This window comes from Rhinoderma darwinii, chromosome 12 (assembly GCF_050947455.1).
Source record: "Rhinoderma darwinii isolate aRhiDar2 chromosome 12, aRhiDar2.hap1, whole genome shotgun sequence".
Taxonomy (NCBI): domain Eukaryota; kingdom Metazoa; phylum Chordata; class Amphibia; order Anura; family Rhinodermatidae; genus Rhinoderma; species Rhinoderma darwinii.
The window spans coordinates 20,493,530-20,505,496 of record NC_134698.1 but is presented as its reverse complement, the minus strand read 5'-3'; positions in this window follow the sequence as shown (position 1 = coordinate 20,505,496).

Sequence of the window (11,967 nt, the reverse complement as noted above, 5' to 3'; positions counted from 1 at the left end):
CCCTTCTCTCTAGCAGTGCAGGGTAGAGAGAAGGGGCAGCCCTTTCCATAGTAAAAGTAAAAGAAATTCATACTTACCCGGCCGTTGTCTTGGTGACACGTCCCTCTTTCGACATGCAGCCCGACCTCCCTGGATGACGCGGCAGACCATGTGACCGCTGCAGCCTGTAATTGGCTTGTGATTGGCTGCAGCGGTCACATGAGCTGAATCGTCATCCCGGGAGGCCGGACTGCAGGAAGAAGCAGGGAGTTCTGGGTAAGTATGACCGTCTATTTTTTTTACAGGTTGATCTATATTGGGATCGGAAGTCACTGTCCAGGGTGCTGAAACAGTTACTGCCGAATGTTTAACTCTTTCAGCACTCTGGACAGTGACTATCCCCTGACGTCACCTGACGTCACACGTAATTACGGAAGCCCCATAGACATCTATGGGCCTGCCCGTGCCGTTATTACGGCCTGAAATAGGACATGTTCTATATTTTTCAATGGCCCGGGCACCTTCCCGTACGCATACCCGTGGCCAATAGAAGTCTATGGGCCCGTAATTATGGGCCGTAATTACGGGCCATAATTGAAGGCTTTTTTATGTTCGTGTGCATGGGGCCTATGGGAAAATATTGAAATTCAACATCAGGAAGAATGGCAGCCAGTAGAACCAAGTGACTATGGGGATTCCAGGAGAGCTAGAAGCTCCATACATATAAATAACATATCTATATATAGCAGGTGGGTATTACCCCTAGGTAGTCACTCAGGTTATTTTTCAGATCACAACTGGATATCTGCTTTTACCATATTGATCTAGAATGAGATGCGGTGAAACCAAACCTTTTTCTATTGATTACATGAATCCTTACATATGATAAAGGGCTTTTCAGACCTTCATATTACAGCTCCATGTGGGGTCAGACGCCGATCAGCCAGAACATTAAAACCACCTGCCGAATATTGTGTAATTCCTCTCATACTGCCAAAGCATGTCATGCATGGACACCAAAAATACATCTGAAGGCGTCCTGTAGTATCTGGCAGCAAGACGTAAGATACACTATATGGACAAAAGTATTGGGACACACCTCTTATTAATTAAATTCAAATCGGTCCCATTGCTACAAGTGTATAAAATCCAGCACTCGCCATGGAGTCGTCTTTACAGACATTTGTGATAGAACGGGTCGTTGTAAAGAGATCACTGAATCCCAGCGCGGTCCCGCAATAGGACGTCAGCGATGTAACAAGTCAGTTCATGAAATTTCATCCGTCCAAGTTATTCCACCATCACCTGTGAGTGATATTATTGTAAAGTGGAAGCTTATAGGAACCACAGCAAATCAGCCACGAAGTGGGGACCACGTAATGTTACAGAGCCGAGGGCTGAGGCACATAGTGCATGAAAGTCACCAACGCTCTGCTGACTCAATAACTGCAGAGCTCCAAACCTCCTCTGGCATTAATATCCACACAAAAACTGCCCCGGGAGCTTCATGGCACGGGGGCCGAGCAGCTGCATGCCAGTCTTACATCACCAAGCACAACACCAAGCGTCAGATCGAGTGGTGTAAAGCCGCCGCCACTGGACTCTGGAGAAGAGGAAACCTGTTCTGTGGAGTGATGGATCACGATTCTCTATCTGGAGTCTGATGGACGAGTCTGGGTTTGGTTAATGCCAGGAGAACGTTACCCGCCTGTCTGCATTGTGCCAGATGTAATGTTTGGTGGAGGAGGATAATGATATAGGGTTGTTTTTCAGGTGTCGGCCTCTTCGTTCCTGTGAAGCGAAATCTTAATCCTTCAGCACACAAGACATTTATGACAATTGTAGCTTCCAACTTTGTTGGAAAAGATTATTAAAGAGAAGGCTTAAGGCCCCAGGCATTTTGCATCTACAGGCTCCTATGTCCCATACAAATTTACTTCTTTTTTTTCTGCAGAGTTTACTAAAGGAACCTTCTATAGACTGTAACCCTGGGTGGTCCGCTAATTTATTGCAGACCCAAATCAGGCCACTTTAAAAGCCCCTTTAACCGGTTAAGGACTAGGCTGTTTTACAGCTAAATGACCAGAGCAAATTTCACAATTTTGCTATGCGCTTCTTTACATGACTATAACTCAGCAGGTGAATAAAGTTCATCTTTGAATTTTACACTCTTTTTAAAGGACAGATAGGGCTTTGTTTTAGTGGCATTTGTCAGTATATATCATTTTTTTTTTTTTCACTAAAGTGGGCAAAATTGGAAAAAAATGCAAGAATTTAACAATTGCGTCGGTTTATGCTAGCATTTTTCACACACGGTATGAACCACGGCCAAAATTAATCTCCTTTCACATTCTTCCACTTCTCCCGTGCATGGGGATACCAAATATGTGAGCCTTATTCACTGTGCGGGCATGTGCCAGGGCTTGGCATAAAAGGAGGCTTTTTGGCCTTTTCGGTCCAGGAATTTTGCATTTGATTTTATAGCCGCATACTGTTTTCTGGGGGGCCTAATGCTGCTGAAACATTAGAAACACCCCATAAATGACTTCATTCACACAAGTAGACCCCACAAGGTTTCCTTCAAGGGGTTTATCATATTTTTAGCAAGTCCAGTTATCTTCTGAAAGTTTCTTGAATAAGATGGAACAAAATAAAATCAGCACTTTTTTAGCAAATGCGTCAGTTTAGGCTAGTATTTTTCACACACGGTATAGACCACGGACAAAATTCATCTCCTTTCACGTTCTTCCACTTCTCCCGTGCATGGGGATACCAAATATGTGTGCCTTATTCACTGTGCGGGCATGTGCCAGGGCTTGGCATAAAAGGAGGCTTTTTGGCCTTTTCGGTCCAGGAATTTTGCATTTGATTTTAGAGCCGCATACTGTTTTCTGGGGGGTGTAATGCTGCTGAAACATTAGAATCACCCCATAAATGACTTCATTCGCACAAGTAGACCCCACAAGGTTTCCTTCAAGGGGTTTATCATATTTTTAGCAAGTCCAGTTTTCTTCTGAAAGTTTCTTGAATAAGATGGAACAAAATAAAATCAGCACTTTTTTAGCAAATGCGTCAGTTTAGGCTAGTATTTTTCACACACGGTATAGACCACGGACAAAATTCATCTCCTTTCACGTTCTTCCACTTCTCCCGTGCATGGGGATACCAAATATGTGTGCCTTATTCACTGTGCGGGCATGTGCCAGGGCTTGGCATAAAAGGAGGCTTTTTGGCCTTTTCGGTCCAGGAATTTTGCATTTGATTTTAGAGCCGCATACTGTTTTCTGGGGGGCCTAATGCTGCTGAAACATTAGAATCACCCCATAAATGACTTCATTCGCACAAGTAGACCCCACAAGGTTTCCTTCAAGGGGTTTATCATATTTTTAGCAAGTCCAGTTTTCTTCTGAAAGTTTCTTGAATAAGATGGAACAAAATAAAATCAGCACTTTTTTAGCAAATGCGTCAGTTTAGGCTAGTATTTTTCACACACGGTATAGACCACGGCCAAAATTCATCTCCTTTCACGTTCTTCCACTTCTCCCGTGCATGGGGATACCAAATATGTGTGCCTTATTCAATGGGGGGGCATGTGCCAGGGCTTGGCATAAAAGGAGGCTTTTTGGCCTTTTCGGTCCAGGAATTTTGCATTTGATTTTAGAGCCGCATACTGTTTTCTGGGGGGTGTAATGCTGCTGAAACATTAGAATCACCCCATAAATGACTTCATTCGCACAAGTAGACCCCACAAGGTTTCCTTCAAGGGGTTTATCATATTTTTAGCAAGTCCAGTTTTCTTCTGAAAGTTTCTTGAATAAGATGGAACAAAATAAAATCAGCACTTTTTTAGCAAATGCGTCAGTTTAGGCTAGTATTTTTCACACACGGTATAGACCACGGCCAAAATTCATCTCCTTTCACGTTCTTCCACTTCTCCCGTGCATGGGGATACCAAATATGTGTGCCTTATTCGCTGTGCGGGCATGTGCCAGGGCTTGGCATAAAAGGAGGCTTTTTGGTCCAGGAATTTTGCATTTGATTTTATAGCAGCATACTGTTTTCTGGGGGGTGTAATGCTGCTGAAACATTAGAAACACCCCATAAATGACTTAATTCACACAAGTAGACCCCACAAGGTTTCCTTCAAGGGGTTTATCATATTTTTAGACAGTCCAGTTTTCTTCTGAAAGTTTCTTGAATAAGATGGAACAAAATAAAATTACCTTTTTTTTTTAACAATTGCGCCAGTTTATGCTAGCTTTTTCACACACAAAATGGACCACGGACAAAATTCATCGCATTTCACATTCTTCCACTTCTCCCGTGCATGGGGATACCAAATATGTGTGCTTTATTCACGGGCATGTGCCAGGGCTTGGCATAAAAGGAGGCTTTTTGGCCTTTTCGGTCCAGGAATTCTGCACTTGATTTTATAGCAGCATACTGTTTTCTGGGGGGCCTAATGCTGCTGAAACATTAGAAACACCCCATAAATGACTTCATTCACACAAGTAGACCCCACAAGGTTTTCTTCAAGGGGTTTATCATATTTTTAGACAGTCCCGTTTTCTTCTGAAAGTTTCTTGAATAAGATGGAACAAAATAAAATCAGCACTTTTTTAGCAAATGCGTCAGTTTAGGCTAGTATTTTTCACACACGGTATAGACCACGGACAAAATTCATCTCCTTTCACGTTCTTCCACTTCTCCCGTGCATGGGGATACCAAATATGTGTGCCTTATTCACTGTGCGGGCATGTGCCAGGGCTTGGCATAAAAGGAGGCTTTTTGGCCTTTTCGGTCCAGGAATTTTGCATTTGATTTTAGAGCCGCATACTGTTTTCTGGGGGGCCTAATGCTGCTGAAACATTAGAATCACCCCATAAATGACTTCATTCGCACAAGTAGACCCCACAAGGTTTCCTTCAAGGGGTTTATCATATTTTTAGCAAGTCCAGTTTTCTTCTGAAAGTTTCTTGAATAAGATGGAACAAAATAAAATCAGCACTTTTTTAGCAAATGCGTCAGTTTAGGCTAGTATTTTTCACACACGGTATAGACCACGGCCAAAATTCATCTCCTTTCACGTTCTTCCACTTCTCCCGTGCATGGGGATACCAAATATGTGTGCCTTATTCAATGGGGGGGCATGTGCCAGGGCTTGGCATAAAAGGAGGCTTTTTGGCCTTTTCGGTCCAGGAATTTTGCATTTGATTTTAGAGCCGCATACTGTTTTCTGGGGGGTGTAATGCTGCTGAAACATTAGAAACACCCCATAAATGACTTAATTCACACAAGTAGACCCCACAAGGTTTCCTTCAAGGGGTTTATCATATTTTTAGACAGTCCAGTTTTCTTCTGAAAGTTTCTTGAATAAGATGGAACAAAATAAAATTACCTTTTTTTTTTAACAATTGCGCCAGTTTATGCTAGCTTTTTCACACACAAAATGGACCACGGACAAAATTCATCGCATTTCACATTCTTCCACTTCTCCCGTGCATGGGGATACCAAATATGTGTGCTTTATTCACGGGCATGTGCCAGGGCTTGGCATAAAAGGAGGCTTTTTGGCCTTTTCGGTCCAGGAATTCTGCACTTGATTTTATAGCAGCATACTGTTTTCTGGGGGGCCTAATGCTGCTGAAACATTAGAAACACCCCATAAATGACTTCATTCACACAAGTAGACCCCACAAGGTTTTCTTCAAGGGGTTTATCATATTTTTAGACAGTCCCGTTTTCTTCTGAAAGTTTCTTGAATAAGATGGATCAAAATAAAATTAGCAATTTTTTAGCAAATGCGTCAGTTTATACCAGCATTTTTCACACACGGTATAGACCACGGTCAAAATTAATCTCCGTTCACATTCTGCCACTTCTCCCGTGCATGGGGTTACCAAATATGTGGGCCTTATTTATCACATAGAGATGTAGGAGGGCGGACGATAGAAGAAGATTATTTCACAAATCGCTTTTTTTCAAAGCTGGTTTTACAAAACTCAACAGAGTTTCTATAACACTTCCAAAATATCTGCTCTTGAAGCAGAGATCCCAAAATATTCATCTAGCGGTATAATGGGAATTTATTTTTTGGGGTTTTCTAAAATAAGAAATTTCAGGTTAATGCAAATGGAGCTCTCCAGCAGATGAACTTTAGAAAACATCAAACATGACATCCACCCCCCACACATTCCCTCCCTCACCCTTGGAGTAAAATCAGGGGAAAAATAAAAACGTAATGTAGGGCAAATATATTTTCAACAAATTAACTAAAATCTAATAATTCAGAACAGTGTGGTATTTTTTAAAACATGGCTCAATGCACAGGCCTGGTTGCGAGGGACATGAGGGACAGAAATATCGGGAATCTTTGCGGTGCCCGTCTTTTCTGCAGACGCGGCACTTTTTCTGGGGGTTGCTTCTGGTTGCTGTTGGGGGAATCCGACTGACGAAGTGTCTTTCAGTCAGTCGCGTGACATCCTCAGACTGGGGGCATTCTCGGGTGTCCTGAACATCAAAAATGAGGCCTTCAATAATTTTCTCCTGGAAATCCAGGTATGTGTCTCTGCCTCTGTTTTTTTTATAGAGCACAAATGAGTTGTGGATGGCCACCTGTAACAAATAAATGGCCACCTTTTTGTACCAGGTTTTAGTTTTGCGTTTTACTAAATAGGGCTGTAAAACCTGGTCGCTTAAATCCACCCCCCCCCATGTACTTGTTATATTCGGACACGCTCACTGGTTTGTGCTTGTCCGATGTTGCCCCTCTTTCCCTCACTGCCACTGTTCCTGCGGTATGAATCGTGCTTAGCACATACACATCTTTGCGATCCCTGAACTTGACCGCCAGCAATTCCTCAGATGCATAAGCACAGGAGTCCCCCTTTACCATGCGCTTCCCCACTAATTGCTGTGGAAAACCAATTCTGTTTTTGCGCATGGTACCACATGCCCCAGTCCTTGCAGCATGCAAATGCCTAAACAGGGGCACACTGGAATAAAAATTATCACAGTACAGGTGGTACCCCTTGTGAAGCAGAGGCTGCATTATCTCCCACACGATCTTACTGCTGGTGGAAAGATCAGGGGGGCATCCAGGAACATTTATTGTGCGGTCCCGCCCTTCATAAATCCTGAAGGCGGTGGTATATCCTGACCCGCTTTCACACAATTTGTAGAGCTTAACGCCATATCTTGCCCTTTTTGAAGGTAGATATTGGCGAAAGCTAAGTCTGCCATGGAAGTTGAGGAGGGATTCGTCCACACTTACATTCTGCTCAGGGGTGTAGAGTTGCAGAAATAAATTATTCAGGGAATTTATTAGCGGTCTTATTTTGAACAACCGATCCCGGTTTGCATCGGTACTTGGGGGGGCCTGTGCGTTGTCATTGAAGTGGAGGAACCTCATTATTGTCTCATAACGAGACCTGGGCATTACTGCAGAATATACTGGGGTGGCTTGGGCGGGTCTTGTTGACCAGTAAGACCTAATGGAGGGCTTTTTGACAATACCCATATTTAGGGTGAGCCCCAAAAAATTTTTTCATTCCTGCAAATTGGTGGGCGTCCAATCTCTGGCATGGGTGGATGAAGGTTTCTGCCTTATATATTGCGTGGCATATAAATTTGTTTCGTGGACAATCTGATTTAGGATGTCGTCCGTTATAAATAAATGGAAGTAATCCATTTGGACAAAATTTGTATTGTCCACGGTTATGCCAGGAGTGGCCGTAAATCCGTGGATTCTAGGCCCAAAAGATGGGGCAGGTGCCCATACAAGAGCCTGGACTGGAGGGACCAGGCTGTCCCGTGCTACAGCGCTACTTGGCCCTGCACTTTCATGTTCTGCAGTTTCGACTGCATCAGGGACAACGTCCCCTGAAGATGAACCTGAAGTGACGCTGTCATCGTCACTACCTAAAACAGGTTCCATCTCGGACGCCATCTCTGATGCGGTCTCCGACTCAGACCACAGCATGGCGTATGCCTCCTCGGCGCTAAACAACTTCCTCGCCATAACGTAACTAACACTAACACTAACTAAACAAATTTTTTTTTTTTTTTTTTTTTTTATAAAACACACAAACTAACTGCTATATATATCTACACTACCGCTAACAAAAAAATAAACCGCTATTGCTATATATATTATATATATGTGGATATATATATAATTATATACTCCCTACCTGCCTATTCTAATAGAATAAAAGAAAGAAAGGTAGATAGATAGATGGATAGATAGATTGTATAGATAGATAGAAATCTATCTATACAGAGAATGTTTTAGTGTAACTGTATTTTTTTTCACTGTATTCTTCTGGCAGCAATTCTCCCGAGTCTCTTCTTCTCCTCAAACTGAAACAATGTTTGAGGAGAAGAAAAGAGGCAGGAGATTTACTGCCAGAAAAGTCAAAATAAAACAAATGTGGTCGCTGTGATAGGTTTTCACAGCGACCACATGATCAGGGACCATCAGATTGGTCCCTGATACTCTGCCCAGTGCCCAGAGCTGTTGGTAACAGCGAGGGCACAGGGCTGTGTGCACGCGATCGCGTGCACACTGTTTTCTATGCAGAAATGCATGTGATCGCTGTGATTGGTTGTCACAGCGATCACATGTTCAGGGGCCAAAAGATTGACCCCTGACATTCTGCCCAGTGCCCATGGCTGTTAGCAACAGCCAGGGCATAGAGCTGTGTGCACGCGATCGCGCGTGCACAGTCTCTGAAGTGCGGCCGTATATATACTATACGCCGGACTTTAGAGACCCTGGCCGCTGGCCGTATATTTACGGCCAGCGGTCGGGAACCTGTTAAATTGTACCTCTAGTTATACTGACTCATGTACTGACTGTAGGTGACCGTGGGTAGTTTAAGCAGCTGGATATCCAGGGGATACATTTACAAAGGGGGCTGTTTTGTTGAATTACCCTTAAAGGGGTTGTCCACTACCAGACAGATTATCCAATGGATAGGTCATCAGTATATGATCTGTGGGGGTCTGACACCCAGACCCCGCACCGATCAGCTGCTACGGCTGCCTGCGGGCACCGGACGTCCATGCCGGAAGCAGATGGCTCCGGTCACGAAATAGCGGCAGATTCAAGTGAATAGGAGCAGAGCTGCAGCTCGGCCACTATGCAATGTATGGAGCCAACTGCTTCCAGCCCCATACATTGCATACTGTGCAATGACATCTGATGCCTGCATGCAGCCGGAGCAGCTGATCGGTCTGGGGCCCGGGTGTCAGACCCCCACAGATCATATACTGATGACCGGTAGTGGACAACCCCTTTAATGTGATTAAATTCTAGCTGCCTAAAGTCACCACTAGAGGGAGCATATTTTGCACTTATTTATTTGGAGGTGTATACATTTGTATATGGTAAGACCCTAGTGGTGGCTGAAGAATTGCATTATTGACCTCTAGAACTATATGTATGGAGCTCTGTATCAAAAAAAACAAAGCTGCATCCTCTATAAAAATATTTTATTTAATAATTCTTTATAGAAGTTTGATGCCCTAAAAATTAAATGTTTAAAGCTAAAACTAGAACTAATAAATATTAGGATTATAATAAATATGCGGATATTTTGAGTTTAAAGGCTATGTACACCTTTACCACTATTTTTTGTACTGTCCCAAAGCATCTAAAATGTAAAATTAAGCAACTTTGCAAATAGTCCTGATTAAGAATGTCGTTTTATGTCAGGCCTGTGTCTCCATGGTAACAGACTACAAGTAAACACTATGTAGTCTGATCTTGCAGCTATGCTATCTAACATCTGTCCCCAACCTATTGCTAACCTACCACAGGTAACTTTTTTTTATTCATTACGGGGGAAAAAAGGGCAAGCTGTCTCTATAGGACCACCTATAGGTACCTTCCCAGAGCTGCTTTAAAGGAATCTCACTCAATTGTGCTGTCTACAATAGGGTGACTCTAGTTTGGCTATTAACCCAAATCTTGTTTCAAGTCTCTAGAAACTTTCGGGCATTAGGTTACAGAATAGTCACCTATAGGTGGCACTAGACAGACAGTTTTCCTCCTTCTGGAGTACCGTCATTTTGTATACATTTTCCCAGGTAACATTGCCTTTAAGACTCCCTGCCAGCAAGTAGAATCAGTACTTTCCAAGAGAAAAAAAAGGAGAAGACTCAAAGTTATGTTTATAAATTGTAATTTATTTCCTACCATTATTACCCTATAATTACTAATATAATATTACTAGGATTATATTACTGCTATCATTATTACCCTAACACTATGAGATCCCTATTCCTAAAGCTGTTGATCCAGAAGAAGGCGAAAACCCTGGACACATTCGGCCAATTTATGCCACAAGGGGAAAATTCCTTCTTGATCCCGGGAAAAGGCGATCAGTTCGAGAACCCTGGATCAAACTCGCTGCTAAATATTATAGTTTACTTTATTTTATAGTTAATTTACCTAAATATGTTATTATTATATTAATTTGTTATTATTAGATTATTATTATTATTATTATTATTATTATTATTGTGATATTTCTATTGCACATTTTTAATAAGACTATACTATAATTATTTTTTTAATGAGTTTATTCTATTTTTTATATAATCTTATTACTACTATATAACTACTAATATTACTAACATTTTTATTGTTATTTTCTTATTTATATTTATTATATCCCTATTCCTAAAGCTGTTGATCCAGAAGAAGGCGAAAAACCCTGGACAATTTGAGCCAATTCATGTCACAGGGGGAAAATTCCTTCTTGACCCCGGGAAAAGGCGATCAGTCCGAGAACCCTGGATCAAAGCTGCTAATTCCTATTACAGTTTACTAATTATTATAGGTAATTAACCTAAATTATAATGAAATTACATTTAATTCTTATATTGTTAGTATTACTTTGGTGTTGTTAATAATAATATAATGATACTACTATTGCTATCACTAATATCTAAGTCCCTATTCCTAAAGCTGTTGATCCAGAAGAAGGCGAAATCCCTGGGCACATTCAGCCAATTCGTGTCACAGGGGGAAAATTCCTTCTTGACCCCGGGAAAAGGCGATCAGTCCGAGAACCCTGGATCAAAGCTGCTGCTATTATTATATAATTATTTTTGTTATTACTCTCTTATTATTATACTATTTCTAATATTACTGCACTCTTGCTACCAATATTAATATGACTGACCTTTTTAATCTAACAATTATTAATATTATTATTGTCATATTATTAATTTTACTGTCGTTGCTGTTGATGTAATAACAGTTAAGATGTTTCCATACAAGTCTTCATCTTCTCATTGGTCTGAGGAGGATGGTCCAGATGATGTTCCTCTTCCCTCTGATGTTCTTCATCATATCACGGAGGAAGGAATGCTGGCGGTTTTTCTTTCTTCTTCCTGTCTGACACTGAATTCTTCTCATCGCCATGCTGACTTCTTCCTTGGTTTCTTCTTGCTCTTTAACCGTTTTCTCTACCTCCTCCTCCTCTTTCTCTTCAACCACACTCTCTTCTTCCTCATCCTCGTTGTCTGATTTCTCATCAACCTCCATGTCTTCCACTTCATTGTCTTCCTCCTCCTTGTCTTCCTCCTCCTTGTCTTCCTCCTCCTTGTCTTCCTCCTCATGGTCTTCGTGCACTTGCTCCTCCTTGCGCTCTTCTGCCTCTCCTTCCTCCTTCTTGACCTCCTCTTCCTTCAGATCCTCACACAGATGGCTTGATGTAGGTTTGGGCTCTTCTTCATCCCACGGCCATGGCAGATATTTCCTCTGAGCTTCGCGGTTCGTTGGCATGAGGCGCTAAGAAGATAAAATATTCAGTCAATTGTCTATTGAAACGTTCCAATAACATTTTTCCATCTATAGAAAGAATATGGACAAATCTGTTATAGAGAGAACATAATAACCAGTATGATCACTGACCTCCATCTTGAAGATTGGGGATGGTAAGAATTTCGTGCAGTAGATGAGGCGCTGTAGATCTC